Source organism: Sinohyriopsis cumingii, chromosome 1 (assembly GCF_028554795.1).
Source record: "Sinohyriopsis cumingii isolate HCF-2022 chromosome 1, ASM2855479v2, whole genome shotgun sequence".
Taxonomy (NCBI): Eukaryota; Metazoa; Mollusca; class Bivalvia; order Unionida; family Unionidae; genus Sinohyriopsis; species Sinohyriopsis cumingii.
In genome coordinates, this window is record NC_142961.1 from 107,996,033 (window position 1) to 108,013,356 (window position 17,324).

The 17,324-nt window shown below is 38.5% G+C and overlaps 1 protein-coding gene across 6 annotated transcripts in view; it reads left to right on the forward strand.

The window, feature by feature from the left end:
- Positions 1 to 17,324, forward strand: part of LOC149807554 (excitatory amino acid transporter 3-like) — a 74,423-nt gene that overhangs the window by 22,918 nt on the left and 34,181 nt on the right. For 2 of the 6 annotated variants that reach the window (XM_089967670.1, XM_089967661.1), the window contains exon 2: positions 13,023 to 13,115. The exons of 2 other annotated variants lie outside the window; for them this stretch is intronic. The gene's annotated coding sequence lies outside the window, so the exon portion shown is untranslated. Of the gene's footprint in view, positions 1 to 11,215; positions 11,420 to 13,022; positions 13,116 to 17,324 lie in introns of those variants that run through there. 2 more of the 6 variants (XM_089967653.1, XM_089967679.1) reach the window with 2 other exon arrangements.

Consider the following 17,324-nt stretch of genomic DNA (forward strand, 5'->3'; position numbering starts at 1 on the left):
CATGATTATATACTTTGGGCGAGCGTGTAAAATTGCAGAAATATTTTAAATCAGTATCTTGGTAGGAAAATTTATCCTAAAACCAAAACTTTGTGTAATGAATGACTCTGAATATATTAATTTATGGCGTTCCGATAAAAAATAAAAAGTTTTAATTACCTTTATCATCTTGAAATAACAACGGCAGCTGAATCTATTTTATTCTTAACTTATTTTTATATTTCATTTTCATTTAATTAACAAAAACGAGTTCACTAACGCACCTAGGTCCTTACCTAAAACATAAAATGCTCAACAAAAACTAGAGCATATATAACATTTGAAAAGATTATATTTTGTCTGTGACAAAAATTCAAAAATATACATGTACTATTGTTAAATCAACAACCAAATACTAAGTTTGATCAATCGATCGATCGATCAAGATTTAAGTGGTCACATCCACTATTGTCTATTTCATTCTATGCAGGATGCGAGATGTCTCATCTTGTAATTTCAAATGCTAAGATCGTCTAGTCTAGTTGATACAGTTGTGAACAGTTATACATATTGCAGAGTTTGTTCTATTATTGAGTTCGACATACAATTCCACAAATAAGTATAGCATTACATCATAGGTTCGTTGAGAGAGAGAGAGAGAGAGAGAGAGAGAGAGAGAGAGAGAGAGAGAGAGAGAGAGAGTTGGGATTGTTGAGTATTAGATAAGATATAATAGAAACAAAATAGAGGTTAACGTCTTCATTATAACTTGCACATATCGAAGAGTTACTAAGTTCGCTCTTTCAAGGTCGGAACTGACTGGGATACATGTATGTCGAAGTTTTATTTGTTCTTGTTCTTCCTTCGAGTTAAGAGATGACCGGTTTGATTTCTGTGAGTATATGAGTGATCGATCAGGCCAGGTTGTGCTTTGTCTGTGTCACGCTTGGGTTTGATTCACCAACAGAGGATGTGCTGCAATTCTGAGATTTACGCTGTTAGCGCTTCAGTACAGTCTCTGCAATTCTAGTCCATTCAACGCCTACAGCCCCGTATGAATCAGACTGCATCAGGTGGAGTGATACTGTGCTAGATCTTCCCTGTACACAGGGTCACTGCTAAAGTGTTTCAAGGATGACTTGAGGGAATCTTTGAAGCGTTCCTTCTGACCACCCGAGGTCGCTTTACCTTCTTTAGCTTGCCATAGAAGGTGTGCTTGTTTACCTCCTTTAGCTTGCCATAGAAGGTGGGCTTGTTTACCTCCTTTAGCTTGCCATAGAAGGTGGGCTTGTTTACCTCCTTTAGCTTGCCATAGAAGGTGGGCTTGTTTACCTCCTTTAGCTTGCCATAGAAGGTGCGTTTGGGAAATCGCTCTTCTGATATCCTGGTGACATGAACTTTCATCTCAGCTGTGACTTAATCAGCAGAGCGTGGATGATTGGAATTCCTGTCCGTGTGAGAACCTCAGTGTAGAGGACATTGTTCTGCCATCTTATCCTCATCAGTTTCTTCAGGCAAACCATGCGAAAATGGATCCGTTTTTGTGCCAGGCGTCTGTACACCGTCCAGATTTCGCAAGTATGCAGCTTTGTTGGCAACGCAATGGCTCTGTAGACCTTAAGATGTCTTTGTAAACTGGTCTCTCTGCACTCATATACATTTACACGTAGTTTTGATTATAGGATACTGAGGGTTTTGTTTGCTTATATTATGTGACAGTGGTAGTTTCTTAATTTTGGATTAAATAGACCATCTTTAAATTGCTATATTGGAAGCAGTCTGGACACCTTCAGAGAGAGAGTTTTTAACGGAATAATCATTCATGGGAAAACAGAACTCTAAAAAGTCTGAAGTACGATGGCATTATGTTTTGAAAGGTGCTTAGTTCAATATATTAGATGCCTTATCACCTTCGTAGAATAATATCGCTTAATAGTTGGAGTGCTTCACTATTTATCATCGAGTATATAATGCATAATCCTTTCTTTTTAATTCCTTGTGCAAGAGTTTCGCAACCTATGCCATTTAATAGCAAGGAAATTTGTATTGTTAAAAGAGAAATTCCGAAAGGGGATACCAGTTTGCCTGCAGGTAATTAATACAGTGTTAATTACAGAGGGATTAAAAGTTACAAGCCAGTCTTTTCCGAATGCATTACGTTATTTATAAAATTTATGCTTGAAATGTATGTGAAGAAGAAATTGTAAGTATTCTTAGTAATTAACGTGGCAGACCAGCTCCCAGTTCAAATCTATCAAATATCGTAGACATAAAAAAGAAATAGGGATGGGCCCTATATGGAACATAGAGCAACCCCATAAATTAGTTAATATTTTGTTGACAGCGATTTTCGATAGAAAACTTCGCTTTAACTGTTAAATACTTTCGATCCATGCTAGATGTTAACTAATAATTCCATATATTTCAAGTTTATGAACTAATCATTTTATCCACACTGTCAAAAACTTTATTGTCATCAATGAACGTTAAACATGTAATATCATTCGCATCAAGTGAAAAAAAAACATATTTCATGATATAATTCAATCACATGATGGGTTGCTAATCTGCCAAGAAGAATGTCAACAAGTCCAGATTTATGTATCAAGTAATTTTGGTGGAACGAAATGTATGTATGTATGTATGTATGTATGTATGTATGAAATTCAGAGATAACATTGACCTTAATTTATACATGATTATATTGACCGTGTCCTACAATATATGCTAAACCAGTATTACAATGATGACAAAACTTACCTTTACCTAAATTGTCAAATTTGCATCATTTTTGGGTCGATCAAAGAATTTCCGAATGTTTTCAGCGATCTTTCCAGTTGTCGTTGTATTCCAGTGTATTAAGAACACGATAATATCTGGTCTAGGTAAATGTATATATATACAGCAATTGCAGCAGGAATCTGCTCTCTCAGATGTATCATATCTAAGCCAAATATAGAGAGCCAAACCAATGACTGACAGATCACCCTTCATCCAAGAGTTGTGTGGGCTTTTAAGTTGAAACGCCGATCCTTACATGTATTTCCTAGCAAACGTGTGCAAGTCTTTTCCCCTTAAGTTCTGTGGTTTTGAAAAATCTAGTAAAGCATTTCTAGAAAGATTGAAGCAACATAATATCTGATATGAACTAGTGACGGTAGCGTTGGTCCATTATCTGTCCTTGGATTAGAAGGAGCAACGGATGATTTAATGCCAGTTAACATTTTGTCTGAAACCTGGACGGATATGATGTGTGTACTTTGTGACTATCAGTTCGTTTTTCTTTCTGTGACAACACTGCATTTTGCGTATTCGCATTTATGCTGTCTTTTCGATACTTTTATAATATTTTAGTAGTTTTTTGTTTTTATTTCTTTATTTACAATAATTATTATCCGAAATAAATGAGCAACGTTTGAAACGGAAATTCATTGTTTGCATTATAAATAATACTTAGCAAGAGATCGACACTATGTTTGACCCAAACTATTATTATAGAAATTGTTGAGCAGATACAATGTGATCAGCTTAGTCAAATTTGGGTAAAATGGGTTCTATGTTAATCTCTTTTGGCAAATATATTTAATATGGTAATCAGCTCATCCCCCCCCCCTACAAAAATGGAACGGGGTGGGCGCCATAAGAATGAAGATTTATCTCGAATATTTACGTCGCCAACAGCGAATTTGTAAGCACAACTTGGACATTATTTTCAATTTCTTAAAATAACAATGTAATATAGGACTAGACAGTTTAAAGTTACAAAGATTGAATTTGGTTCGGTGAATAGAATCATGATAATGAATGTTAACCGCTTTAAGCAGCAGTTAACCACTATGTGGCTGTGTGTTTGTGTTTTTTATTTTTATTTTTAACGTTGCTTTAGTCATATCGCTACGATGTCTGCATTGTGGCAGTTTATAGTGATGTCTAGCACTGGTACATCATGCCGCAGACATGTAGTTTCAAGTCGCACCCAGTCACGTTATATTGAAACCAGACCAACCAGTCTTGACTCTAACCTCATTGCTGAGCACGAGCAAGGCAGCTGCTAGTACCATTTTTTAAAAATTATTAATCTTTGGTATGACTCGGCTGGGGTTGTAACCCGTGATCTCACGCATCCGAGGCGGACGCTCTGATCACTTAGGTCACCAGAACTGTCCACTGTGTTGTTAGAAAACACCTGACGGTTGACTGCATAAAGCAGGTGGTCATTTAATACGTGATTTTTAACAAGAAAATGTTACGAGGGAAATGTGAATGTCGTTGTGACCAGGTGACCCTATATGAAGGTGGCCATCAGGATAGGATTGGCTGGATAGTGAATTACGCATAGTTTTTAGGAAGATAGTCCATTCCAAATAAATGTTAACATCAGTTACTACAACATAAAATGTATAAATGTTAAAATTTTGCAAAATGTGTATGAAATTCACGACACGAAGGTAAAATATAGAATACGTAAACTATATAATTTACATCTTTATTTAAATAATATTTCCTAGAAAGTCTAGTATTTACTCACTGGTGGTAGATCATCAAAAAGTTCTGTATTTCAGTTCACATTAAATAGAGTCTGCCTCACAGAGTGGAACTTACTGCACTCAACTTGATTAGTCGAGGCTCGCCGTTAGGAATTAAGCACTTGTCAGGTACGTGTGACTCACGTGTGATTTGTACAATACCATATTTTCTTCTAGGTGTTTGACACAGCATATGTTTTCAGAATATTTATCTTGTGAAGTATTTATACATTTCTTCGGCTTATGTAAAACTGCGTATTTACGCGATGATTAGGATACTCATGTTACAGATGAAAACGTATCTGTAACAAGGAATTCATACCCTTACAAAGGACTCAGTCTTGATACAGTTTTGATTCAGTTTTGAATTAATGCATTATTTAGTTTGTTTCCAATTACGGTAATTTACATTCTGAATTTTGATATGACATTTAGCACCAGTAATTTTCCATTAAAATGGAGCAATAATTATTGAGGGCAAAAAGTTGCATACCTATATATATAGGAACTGTTTTCAGCAGCATATTAAATCAAAGACTCTCCATTGGGGCCATTAAATATGATATTATATGATGAACAAGTTTCAAAGAAGAGTAATAGTATGTTACATGGCATTTTATATTAAGTTTTCTTATTCCAAAACGTATCAGTACAGCCATGTGTAAAGCACTGAACCCACATTCAATCCATTTCAATCGTTTACTTGTTCATTTTTAATTAGAAAGCCTATCTCCGTTACTATTTGCTCTTTATATAAATGATCTGGAAATTATATTGTCAAATTTATATGCAAGCATAGTTTTACAAGAATTTATCTATATATTGTATTGTTTACTGATGATAACGGTGATATAGTCAGATACAGTAGATGGACTCAATGCATCCCTGACAAAAGTCACATGCATATTGTGCAAATAAAAATAAAATTAGTAACAAATTGACCTCTCCCTTGAAGATTTTTGTGTACACATATTCTTTTTATCGCCGTTCATTCATTTCTGCGTGTCTATATTTTATATGCATTATGTATTGTATTGACTATGAGCTGTTTTGCACACAACAAAATAAGAATGTTCTGTTCTGTCCTTTTCTGTATTGAGGTTTGTGGCAAGGTCGTCACCACCATAAATCTCCCGGTCGTGACAGTATTTATGTACACTTCTGTAGACTGGTTTATTACTTGTCAGTAATTATGGAAGCTGTTCACTGCGACGAAACAATAAGTAATATATATAATTTTGTTTGAAATACAATCCCCACCCGTCTCTGTCTTTGTCTCTTGGTTGATTTGATATTCATTTTTACCCGAATCTGCTGTATTCCTCTCTCTCTCTCTCTCTCTCTCTCTCTCTCTCTCGTCAATTGAAGTGTTCATGCAGGTAAACAGACAATAAAAGTTTAGCTGATCATCGATGACCCTTTCGGCATAAACATATTTAAAGTAAATGTCAGCACAGGTTAACTTTTCAGCTGATAATGGACTCCGTTATTTGCCAATAGATAACCCATTTTTCCTTAGTTACCCCACGATGTGGAGCCCAAGCATTATTAAGGCCTAAACAACATTCCAGGCTGATAGCTCGTGTCCCTTACTGCACTGTAACACCATCATTGTCAGAGTCCTTTATGCAAATCGCTGCAAGGTTATTGCGGCTCAAAATAAATTGAATCAATTGATAGGGTCAGAACTTAGCGTTTGAATTGTTTTTGTCATTTGAATTTTTTTTCAAATCCTTTTTTTCAAATCCTCCACTTTTTAGCAAATGGTATAAAAATATTTTCTTGTAAGTTAAATACCTTGCTTATTTGATAGTATTATAAACAACCGATTCGGTCTCCTATTGGTTAGAGCGTCCGCATCTGACGCGAGAGGTCGTGGGTTCGAAGCAGGACCGAGTCATGCCAAAGACTTATAAAATGATACTAACAGCTGCCTTGCTAGGCGCTCAGAACTAAGAGGTTAGTATTAGGACCGGTCGGTCTGGTGTCAGGATAATATGACTGGGTGGGACATCGTGCTACATGTCTACGCCATCATGCTCCAGTGTTAGACATCGTTATAAACTGTCACACTGCAGACATAGTAGCGATATGACTGCAAAAGTGTCAAAGCTACGTTAAAAATCCAAATCACACACACACACACACACACACACACACACACACCTATTATGAATAATTATTGATCGTCTGATGTATTGATAATATCTGTATTATTTTCACACCATCTCATTTGTTAGTCCCACCCCACCGATTTTAAAAACAGAAGGTATCAGTGATTTAACAGAAATCACAAAATTTGGTCATTTAATTCATTAATTTATAAGTTCTGACTTGATTGTCGAAAGAGGTTCCAAAACACTGTCCATTTGTTGACGTTTCGACGCAAAAGGGAGTTTCTCTAGCAACACGGTCGTCATAGCTGCTTCGGCCAGTTTATGTTTTCAAGCAGCAGCTGTGATGTAGTTCACCGTCTTTGAAAACCTCAATAATTCTGTAAATTTTGTATTTATATCTCTTTGAACACCAGCAGACAAGAATTAATCATAGTTTATGTTCAATTTGTTTTAGAAAGATTAAAACTAGACAAAGCAAAATACTGGGCGGTGACAACACAGTTTTTGCTGAATGAAATATTCTAGAAACCAGAAATGGACAGCGAGCAGTCTGCTTGCTTAAATCGGGAGCTTCCATTTGCACTAATACGCCAACAGTTTCACAGTGTTAGGGACCTCCTGGCGACAATCAGCTTTCAAATTCAATGAATGAAATGATTAAGATCTGCATATTTTATATATCCTGGATGTCATCGTTTTCAAATCGGTACGGGGTATAAACAAACGGGAGGGTATGTGCATACTATAGTAAGGATACTTGCCATGGCTTGAATATGTTGGTTGGTTGGTTGTCATCCGTCAGTCTCGAGAGACGAGGGCAATGCACTCATGAGAGATGTCCAGTCTATGGAGCCCAACACGGGAGTGGCAGTCCTTGCTGAACTTTCTGCACTTGAAGGTTGAGCCTGGTGTGGGTTGAAGATGCTTCCACTTCCTCTGGGATCGTTTTCATCACGTAGCAAGCGTAGCTTGTCCTCGCTGGCTATCATACCAGTGATCAGAGTGTGTCTCCAGCTGCACATGTCTAGAGCAAACACTTCCCTGGTGTTGACATCGATGTCAAGGACATTCGTGTCGCGTTCGCAGACATCCTTGAAACGGAGATGTGGCCGTCCGCTCGACCTTTTGCCAGAGGCAAGATCGAATAAAGAAGGTCTTTGGGGATCCGTCCGTCATCCATCCGATGTACATGGCCCAGCCATCGGATGCGACGTTGGCGGAGGAGTGTGACCATGCTAGGAATCTTGGCACGTTCAAGCACCTCGTTGTTTGTTACTCGATCGCTCCAGATGATCCAGAGTATGCGTCGGAGGCATCGCATGTGAAAAGAGTTCATTCTTGTTTCCTGCGAGGCGTACAGAGTCCAGGTTTCACAGGCGTACAGGAGTGTGCTTAGCACGTAGGCATCGTGCACGGAGATCTCAGTGTTCAGAACCAGCATGCTGTTGTTCCACTCTCTCTGCGACAACATGGAGAGAATTGTTGATGACTTTCCAATCCGCTTGTTGAGCTCAGCATCGAGCGACAGGTTGTTGGTGATGGTAGAGCGGAGGTAAATGAACTGACTAACTACGTCAAGCCCGTAGTTGTTGATGATGAATGCTTGGTGGATTCGAGTCCTGAGCCCATCGCGTTGTTTTTCTTAGGCTGATGTTCAACCCAAACTCATCGCGTGCTTTAGCAAAGCGGTCCACCAGGCGCTGTTGCTCAGCTTCTGTGTGAGTGGCTAGAGCAGCCCTGTTTCACTCCGCTGATTATGTCGAAGGGGTCGGACGTTGAGTCATCGTACTTCACTGTGCCTTTCATGTCATCGTGGAAGGATTGGATCATGCTTAGCAGCTTTGGAGGGCATCCAATTTTCGAAATGATTTTGAAGAGTCCGTCTCTGCTAATCGGATCGAACGCCTTGGGGACGTCTATAATGGACAGGAAGAGAGGTCTGTGTTGTTCTCCTCATTTCTCCTGTAGTTGCCTGATGGAGAAGATCATGTCGATTGTAGATCTCTCTGCGCGGAACCCATACTGCGACTCCGGATACACTATATGACCCGTGCAAAGACTTTACCAACGATGCTGAGAAGGGATATGCCCCTTGTAGTTGTTTCAGTCGCTTCTGTCGCTCTTGTTCTTGTACAGGGTTACGATGTTGGCGTCTCTCACGTCAGGAACTGCAGCACTGGCAGAGGAGGTCGATCAGGTGTGTGAGCAGCACGCTGAAGCCGCACTTGATGACTTATGCTGAGATGCCATCCTTCCCTGGGGCTTTACCTAAGGACAATTTCTCTAAGGCCTTTTTTAGTTCTTCCACAGTTAGTTTCTCGTCCAGTTCGGCGATGAGAGGGAGGTTTTCAATGGTGTTGAGGACATCTTTGCTCACGTGGTTCACTCTGGAGTACAGATCAGAGTAGTACTCCACCCAACGCTCCATCTGCTTGCCCTTGTCGTTGATGGTATCACTTGCGGAAGACTTCAGTGGTGTTGTCACTTGGTTAGTGGGATCCATTGCTTTCTTTATGCCATCGTAGATGTCTCTGATATTTCCAATATCTGCTGCTGAGTGGATGCTCTGACAGAGCTGATGCCAATATTTATTGACGCAGTGCCGTGCTAGCCTCTGCACTTTTGCTTCTGGTAGACCTGTGTGCCTGGTGTGTCCTCTGGCAGGGGGATCGCTTGTATTCCAGGTGAACACTGCGACGCTCTTCTATGCCTGGCAAAAGTGTGGCGAAGTTAGCCTCAAACCAGTCGTTGTTCATTGACTGCTTCTCACCAAAGGTACACGTGGTAGTGCTGTACAGTGTCTTTGATGTTATCCAGTCTCTCTGTGGCACTGTGGTTTTTAAGTTCTGAATCAAACGCCTTGGAGAGGGCATAATTGATATCCTCAGCCTTGTCTGGATATGACGTTTTGCTCACATCATTGCGTGGTTTACTCTCTGCCTAGAGCGGTGGATCTCCTTCGGCTGAAGATTCATTTTGCGGCACACCAGCGAGTAATCGGTGTCGCATTCAGCGCTGTGGAAGGAACGGGTTAGAAGAACATCCGTCATGGCAGACAGTCTGGTAATGATCAAGTCCAGCTGGTGCCAGTGTTTCGACCTGGAATGCCTCCAAGAAACTTTGTGCTGTGGCTTTGTCTGAAAGAATGAATTGGTGATGCTGAGGGCGTGGTACGAGCACGTGTCTATGAGTCGCTGCCCGTTTTCATTCATCTTCACAAGGCCAAACTTGCCAAGACAGGAAGACCAAGAGTCATGGTCGGCACCCACCCTATCGTTGAATTCTCGCAGTAATATCAAGTTCTCTTCTTTAGGAATTGTTTCGATGAGCAAGTCTAACTCGTCGTAAAACTAATCCTTGGTATCTGCGGTGGCGCTTAATGTAGGGGCGTAAACTCTGATCAGGTTGGCAAGCCTGGATGTGATTTGGAGGCGGACGGATAGCAGTCTTCCGTTTCCGTCTAAAGATGTGAATAAACATGAACAAAAACACGATAAAAACATACATGAACAATTAACGATTATCGACTGAAAACTGTATGATGTTAAGCTCCCACCCACACCAACCCAGTCTAACAAATGAATAAAAACGAATAGAAGATAACTTAAATGAGCATAAAAGAGTAATTAGTACTGCTAATGAAAATATACGTTCACTTGTTGAAAATTGCTTAGAATTAATGACCAATTGTAATAAGGGATTTTGTGAGGTTATATCTTTACTTTTTCGTGGTTTATTTTTACTGTTTTGATTATATTTATAATAGGGAAGTTATGTTTGAAACGAACAAGCAATGGATTTCTATCATTTGACCCTTGTTGGACACCTGGCGGCATAAAACCGCAATAGACCAGACGCGTCCCTGAAATTTTCGATGCATCATGTAATGTACTTTATCATTGTACCGCATCCTTCGTACAAACTGGTAATTGTATTACATAAAAAATTATTGCATAGTGTACTTAATACATTACATTACTAGCTTAACTAAGTTTTGATACTATGCAATACCTCATAATAATGTTCAAAATAAGTAATTAACAAATAAAGATTGGTTACACAAACATTTTTAGTTTTAGTAAACAAAATTGTGTAAGACCTTTTGGAATTTGTACATTCATTTTTGGCTGCAATATTTTCATTTTTATAGCTTCATTTAGTCCAGCTCTGATTCGTTACGATGCTTTGCTCATTTTCTTTCTTTCTTGGTTTTGGCAGCAGGTCCTACTTCATATGTTCACCGTTGAGGACCCACCCACCCACCCACCCTCCCATTTTCAACACTTACAGTGAATTCGCAAATCACAGTGATCAATATCAACAGGCCTCTGAAATGTCCTACATGTCCTTGTACATTGCAGTCACCTACGATCGAAAGTTGATTTTCAAATTTGCCGATTTTTTCAATGACAGAATGTTACCTCTATGTATATCTCCACAAATGACACGCCATTGGTAAGACAATCTCGAGTTTCTACACAAGCACGCGGTTCTCGGATAACCTAAGGCTTGTACACGCTTTGAAGAACAAGATAAGATATAAAATCGTGCTGTTAACATCCTATCTGATTGATATAAGATCTCCACTCTCCTCTGTCGAATCTGACGTACACCGTCAAAAGCTGTTTTGGTGACCTAGTCGACTTACTTTTCGCAGCATATAAGATAACGCGTTGTGGTACTAGATAGTAAACAATATGAGCAGTACTTCACGTGTATCATTGAGAAAGAGAACCTAGGCTTTAAAGTAAAAAATCTGGACAATCATAATCTTGGACTCAAGTCAAACTACAATAGGTATGTTACGTCTTTATTCTTTTTAGTTTTTCTTTAAACCGAGACGATTGAATTTGTCTTTTTAAAACTTTGCTTTATTTGATTCATATTACAGATGGTACCTTTCTGATTAGTCTTTTCATGGAGTTAAATTTTAATATAAGTAATGGTTGTATGCATTATCGTACTAACTGAGGGAAGGGGTGGACGGGGTGGTTGTGCCGGGCGATAGAGGACATGAGGTGCCAAAACAGCAGTGAATGATAGGAATTTAGAAGCCAGAAAAAGACACCAAATGGCATTAAATTGGAGGAAAATTGTTGGCTGGCAGGACTTCTGTGAGGGAGTTCATAGCGCTCCCCTTCCCACCAACCCCCAACTAGTGGGATGGGCGCGTTTTACGCCACTGGCCCCGGGCGCCATTTACGCTTACTACGCCACTGGTAATATGTACACTGTACACTGTGCAATGGCGGTTTATACACTGTATGATGGTAGTATGTACACTACAATGATAGTATACTGTACACTGACTGTACAAAAATAGCATGATCACTGTATGATGGCTATAGAATCAGTTAAATTCAAATTAGTTACAGAAATCCTGTCTAACTGAGTATCTTGGTCAAAGTAGATTCGCAGATTTGAGCGCTTTGGACTTACTCCTGGAATGAATGAAAATGAAAAAGAAACGCACATAAACACTCGGATATATACTATGGTCTTCAGGTAGATTACATATTTTCTTCATTTGGATTAAGTGATGAAGGCAACAATAAATATGAAATTGTTATAGAGACATAAATTCAAAGGGTATTTCAGCACGAAGAGAGGTGTTATTGTTGAAAGAGCTAAATTTAACCAACGACGACGATAGGAAGGATAATCCATGGATGCATGTTTACTTCATTATACTGTGCTACAATTTCTCAGTTCTTAAAGATGAATTGATGTGAGATAGAATTGTGGTTGGACTGAGAGAAAACGCTTTTTAACAGAGAAACTCCATTTTGATAGCATGCTTAGCTCTGAGACGGCAATCAGTTTATCAAGACAGTGGAAATTCATGATGAAACATGAACCTCTTATCCAGGGAAGAATACACGTAAATCCCAATTTGAATGCTGTCGGAATGAAGTATATAAAAATGTACCATACCCTTTCGTTTTAAATCTACAAAAGATGGACAATTTGGCTTCGAATAAACCAATCTCCAGACAAATATGGAGAAATGGCAAATCGATCTACAGTGTCGATATAATGCGGAGATGTGAAAGATATGCGAAACGTCCTTATAGTATATGCAAATACCATGCCAGAAAGGCAGACTGTGTAACGAATACTTTCCATTGATGTGCAGATCTAAGAAAAATGTTTCTGAGGTAGAGAACCCTGATAATCCTGATTTCTTAGTGGAATTGATTCTTGATTGGAATTCCTGATTTCTTAGCGGAATCGATTATTGATTGGAAATCCTGATTTCTTAACGGAATTGATTCTTGATTGGAAATCCTGATTTCTTAGCGGAATTGATTCTTGATTTGAACTCCGGATATCAAATATCATGTTGAAGGACAGGAATGTGCAATGAAAATTTATACCGGTGTTGTTTCTGTCGTTTCAGAGGATTAATAAAGAAAACTGCTGAGTTACTCTCAACAAAACTGCTTTCAAAAATTTGTTTGAACCAGGACAGAAAAACTTGGTGTCCTAAAAGGTAAGGCATTGCTTAAAAGTGAGTAAAAGTAGTACACTAAAGGATGCAGATATATTTTTAAAAAATCCCAAGCAATCGATGTTGGGAAGACCAGCAAAAAAGTCGCTATGAAATGTCGTTAGGATTGATGAGGTCACAAATACAGACAATACAGAAAGAACATGTACCCTAAAATATTCAGTAGACTGAGGAAAATTGATTTTGTGCACAAGATTAGACTTAAACCTGAAGCAGTTTACTTCCAGTGTAACTAGGAAGGCGCCTATTTCGTAAGTAAATAAAGTGTATTCGAAATTACAAAGAATTGAAAAATTGGACGCCGTCATTTCGCGTGTGGATCGCCCAACGGAGTGGTGCGCAGGTATGGTCGTGGCTCCGAAAATGAATTACAATGCTAGCATTTGCGTAGGTCTCGTCTAACTAAATGAATCGGTAAATAGCGAAAATCGCCCAATATCGAGTGCTGATCACGGTTTGGTTCAGTTAGCTTGTGCGAAAATTTTCTGAAACCTATATGCCAATTCCAGGTTTTAGCAAATTATGCTTGACCCGAGTCTCTTGATTTAACCACTTTCATTAGCCAGTGGTCGCTTTTGCTTGAACAAATTACCATTTAGAAATTCGTCCGCACCTGAAGTTTTCCAGAAACATGTGTACCAAACTGGAGGGAATTCGTTGGGTAGTATGTCAATGGACTTTGTTCTTGTAATTAGATGCAATCAGTCAGTTCACTGATGAACAATTTGAAATTGTTTGGGTGCAATTAGATAGGCAGGATTTACTCTCAAAGAAACATAAGAGATTTCCAGAGTTGCTGTTAAGTTTGTAACGCACATTATAGATAATGATTCCACGGGAATTAATGCCGATCCATCAACAACAAAAAAAATACATTTTTTAAAAATACAACCAAAAACAAAAAAAAAAAAACAAAAAAAAAAAACAAAAAAAAAAACAAGAGCGATCATTTAAAATAAATCACAAAAATGTCTCGGAAGTTAGACAATTTAACCAACTACACAAACTCCTCCGTGATATTTGCTGAATAAAAACACCAGGTGGGTTTGGCGTCTTTTTCAAGAGAGAGCTTTTCATGATATAAAGTCAGAGCTTAACTCTACACTGATGTTGACTCTATACAGTCACAAGTAACAGACAGTCTTGTCAACAGATGCATTCTTATATGGCCTAAGTTCTGTATTGTTACAAAGCAGCCAACTGAATGAAGATGAAGGTTGGCCTTACAAGTTTCGACTAAATAAGAATCAACAACCATAATGGGCATTATGTGGTGATTTCGAAGTTAAAGAAATAGTCTGAAATACTTTGCCGACTACATGTAGGTTACAAAGGAATTTCAAAGTGAAGTGCACTAGCACTGCGGAATGTCCTTGTTAATTACAATAGTTTTGACTCTGTTGACTGTTATTGTGGAGTACAATAGCTCTTCTGTCTTTGTAAAGTACAATAGCTCTGCTAACCGCCTTTGTGAAGTACAATAGCTCTTCTAACTGTCCTTGTGAAGTACAATAGCTCTTCTAACTGTCCTTGTATAGTACAATAGTTCTTCTAACTGTCCTTGTATAGTACAATAGCTCTTCTAACTGTCCTTGTAAAGTACAATTCTGCTAACTGTCGTTGTTAAGTACAATAGCTCTTCTGTCCTTGTGAAGTACAATAGCTCTGTTAACTGTCCTTGTGAAGTACAATAGCTCTTCTAACTGTCATTGTGAAGTACAATAACTCAACTAAATGTCCTTGTGAAATACAATAGCTCTGCTAACTACCCTTGTAAAGCGCAATTGCTCTGCTAACTACCCTTGTAAAGTGCAATAGCTCTGCTAACTACCCTTGTAAAGTGCAATAGCTCTGCTAAGAGCCCTTGTGAAGTAAATTAACTCTGCTGAATGTCCTTGTGAAGTACAATAACTCTGCCCCTGTAGACTGTCATTGTGAGGTTAAAATAGTTCTGCTTATAGTCTTTGTGACGTACATTATACATTATGTCTGCTGGTCAGCTAACCGCCCTTTGGAAGTGCAATAGCTCTGCTGCCTGCCCTTATGAAGTGCAATAGCTTTGCTGCCTGACTTTGTGAAGTACAATATCTCTGATATTAATACAGAAAACGTTGAATCCAATGAAGAAGATAGAAAAAGGGTTTGGTGACGAATGGCTCTGTAGATGAGTGGCTGTAGTACCTTTAGTACCATATGTTGTCGTATGCATTGTTTGCCAATTGTGTGTGTGTATGTTTGTGTGTGTCCAATTTCACAGAGAAAAAAATAATACTGACTACAAACGAGATCTTAGTTGACATAAACCGTTGAAAAAATCGTTGGTATATGAAAACATTTTAATATTATTTTAAGCATAAAGGGTTGGTATAAAATAGATTCATAATCAAACATGTTACCAAAATAGTATGCCGACTTTTTGTCCTTTTGTGAAGTTTGTTTAATTTGATATTCTAAAATTGCGATCGTTCGGGAGGTTTATTAAAATAAATGCGGTTAGTTTGTTTCGGACCTATGGCAGTATCATTGTCATTGGTATTTTCTCTTTCATACTTCAGAACTTCTGAGGAAACGACGAGAAAGGATTTTTCAAAAAAAAATTAAATAACGATAACATCTTGTCTGGCGCATATATAAGTTATCCAGATCAATGTCGATTTATCTTCAGTAATTAAGTAAACCAAGAAAAATCGCACAGCAAAGTCCACTGAAATAAGAGAAATTACAATGAGTGCTACAGTGTTCGTAATTCAAGTGGGGAACATTTGTTCGTACCCATTGCACTTCCTGTAAGCAACGAAACTCTGACCCAACCTAGGCAACGATCGGTATGCAGTCTACTTCAGACTTGGCTTTTGCCAGGTACCCAAGCCAGCTATTGATTTCATGCTTTATTTCCACAGAGAGTCATACACATACATACATAGATGGGAAAATATGTCGTTCATTATATAGGCCCTTTTCATCCCCTAACTAAATTCAAACGGTCTATAATAAGATCCTGCAGTCAGAAATTAGATTTTACTTCCATCTGATTTTCATTCCATTCAATTTCTTTTACCCCAATACGTCTCTCAATCAAATGAATTCTTTCTTCTAAGTTATGTGTTGTCTCCATAGTAATGCTTCTTCTTCACTTGCTTACCATGCATTAGTTATTTGGATAGTTAATTTTGGAGTGGGATGTCTGAATGTATCTCCTATTAAAGAATTTGGAATTCACAGAAACGGTGCCGGAGTTGCATAGGGTAGCCGGCTATTACCAGATCCAGTACAGTTAAGCGACCTTACATCAGCTCTCCCTGCACAAAATTGATAGGTAAATGATTTCTGTAAACCGTCTTCCGTACAACGTTACCGCTATCGCGTTGTTGCGGCCAATTCCATCTTTTCAAAAGGAGATGCGCTCTGGCCTCCCACCTGAACAGTAATGTCCAAAATATCCGACACAGAGTGGAACGATTTATAGGAAACTTGGACTTGAGACTCCGATTGCACTGGCAAGATATAATCATTCATGTTTTGATGTGCCGCTGAACACACACACACACACACACACACACACACACACACACACACACACACTACAACAAAAACAAACGATCAAACAGCCCAAAATAAGGAAAATACACAAATGAAGCACACTTGAAGACTACGGATGAAGTACTTGTTGTTGGCATCATTGCTTCAGGTCCAACAGAACAAAAAATAGATTCAAGCAAATAGGAATGCTAGAGTGATACAAAATGTGAAAGAAGACCCGGTCATCAGTTATATACATGAATATACAAAAATTGGGTTGACTGTCCAAACAAAAGAGAAAATCAGTCTCGGTTTGAAACAAGGATCGTTCAGTGCCCTCATATCTCTAAACTTGTTTTTCTCACCTTGTTTATAGCGCACTCGTCCAGACATTACGTTTGTCGAAAATAGAGTATTCTATTTTACTCTGCGTGAACTTCACTGAACTCTTTAGCTTAAAGACTCGACATTTTACTCCAAAATCCTTCTCTAGAGATGATAGTTCCACTAAAGAAACAATATTTGAAAGAATATATTTATAATTTACAGTATAACAAAAGCTGGATATCTTTATTTCATATATAATGCGTTCGGATGACAAACCAGTGGCGATGCGATGGGATGGGAGAGAGCAATTGTCCCTGGGTGCCAGACGAAGTTATCGCAATCGGG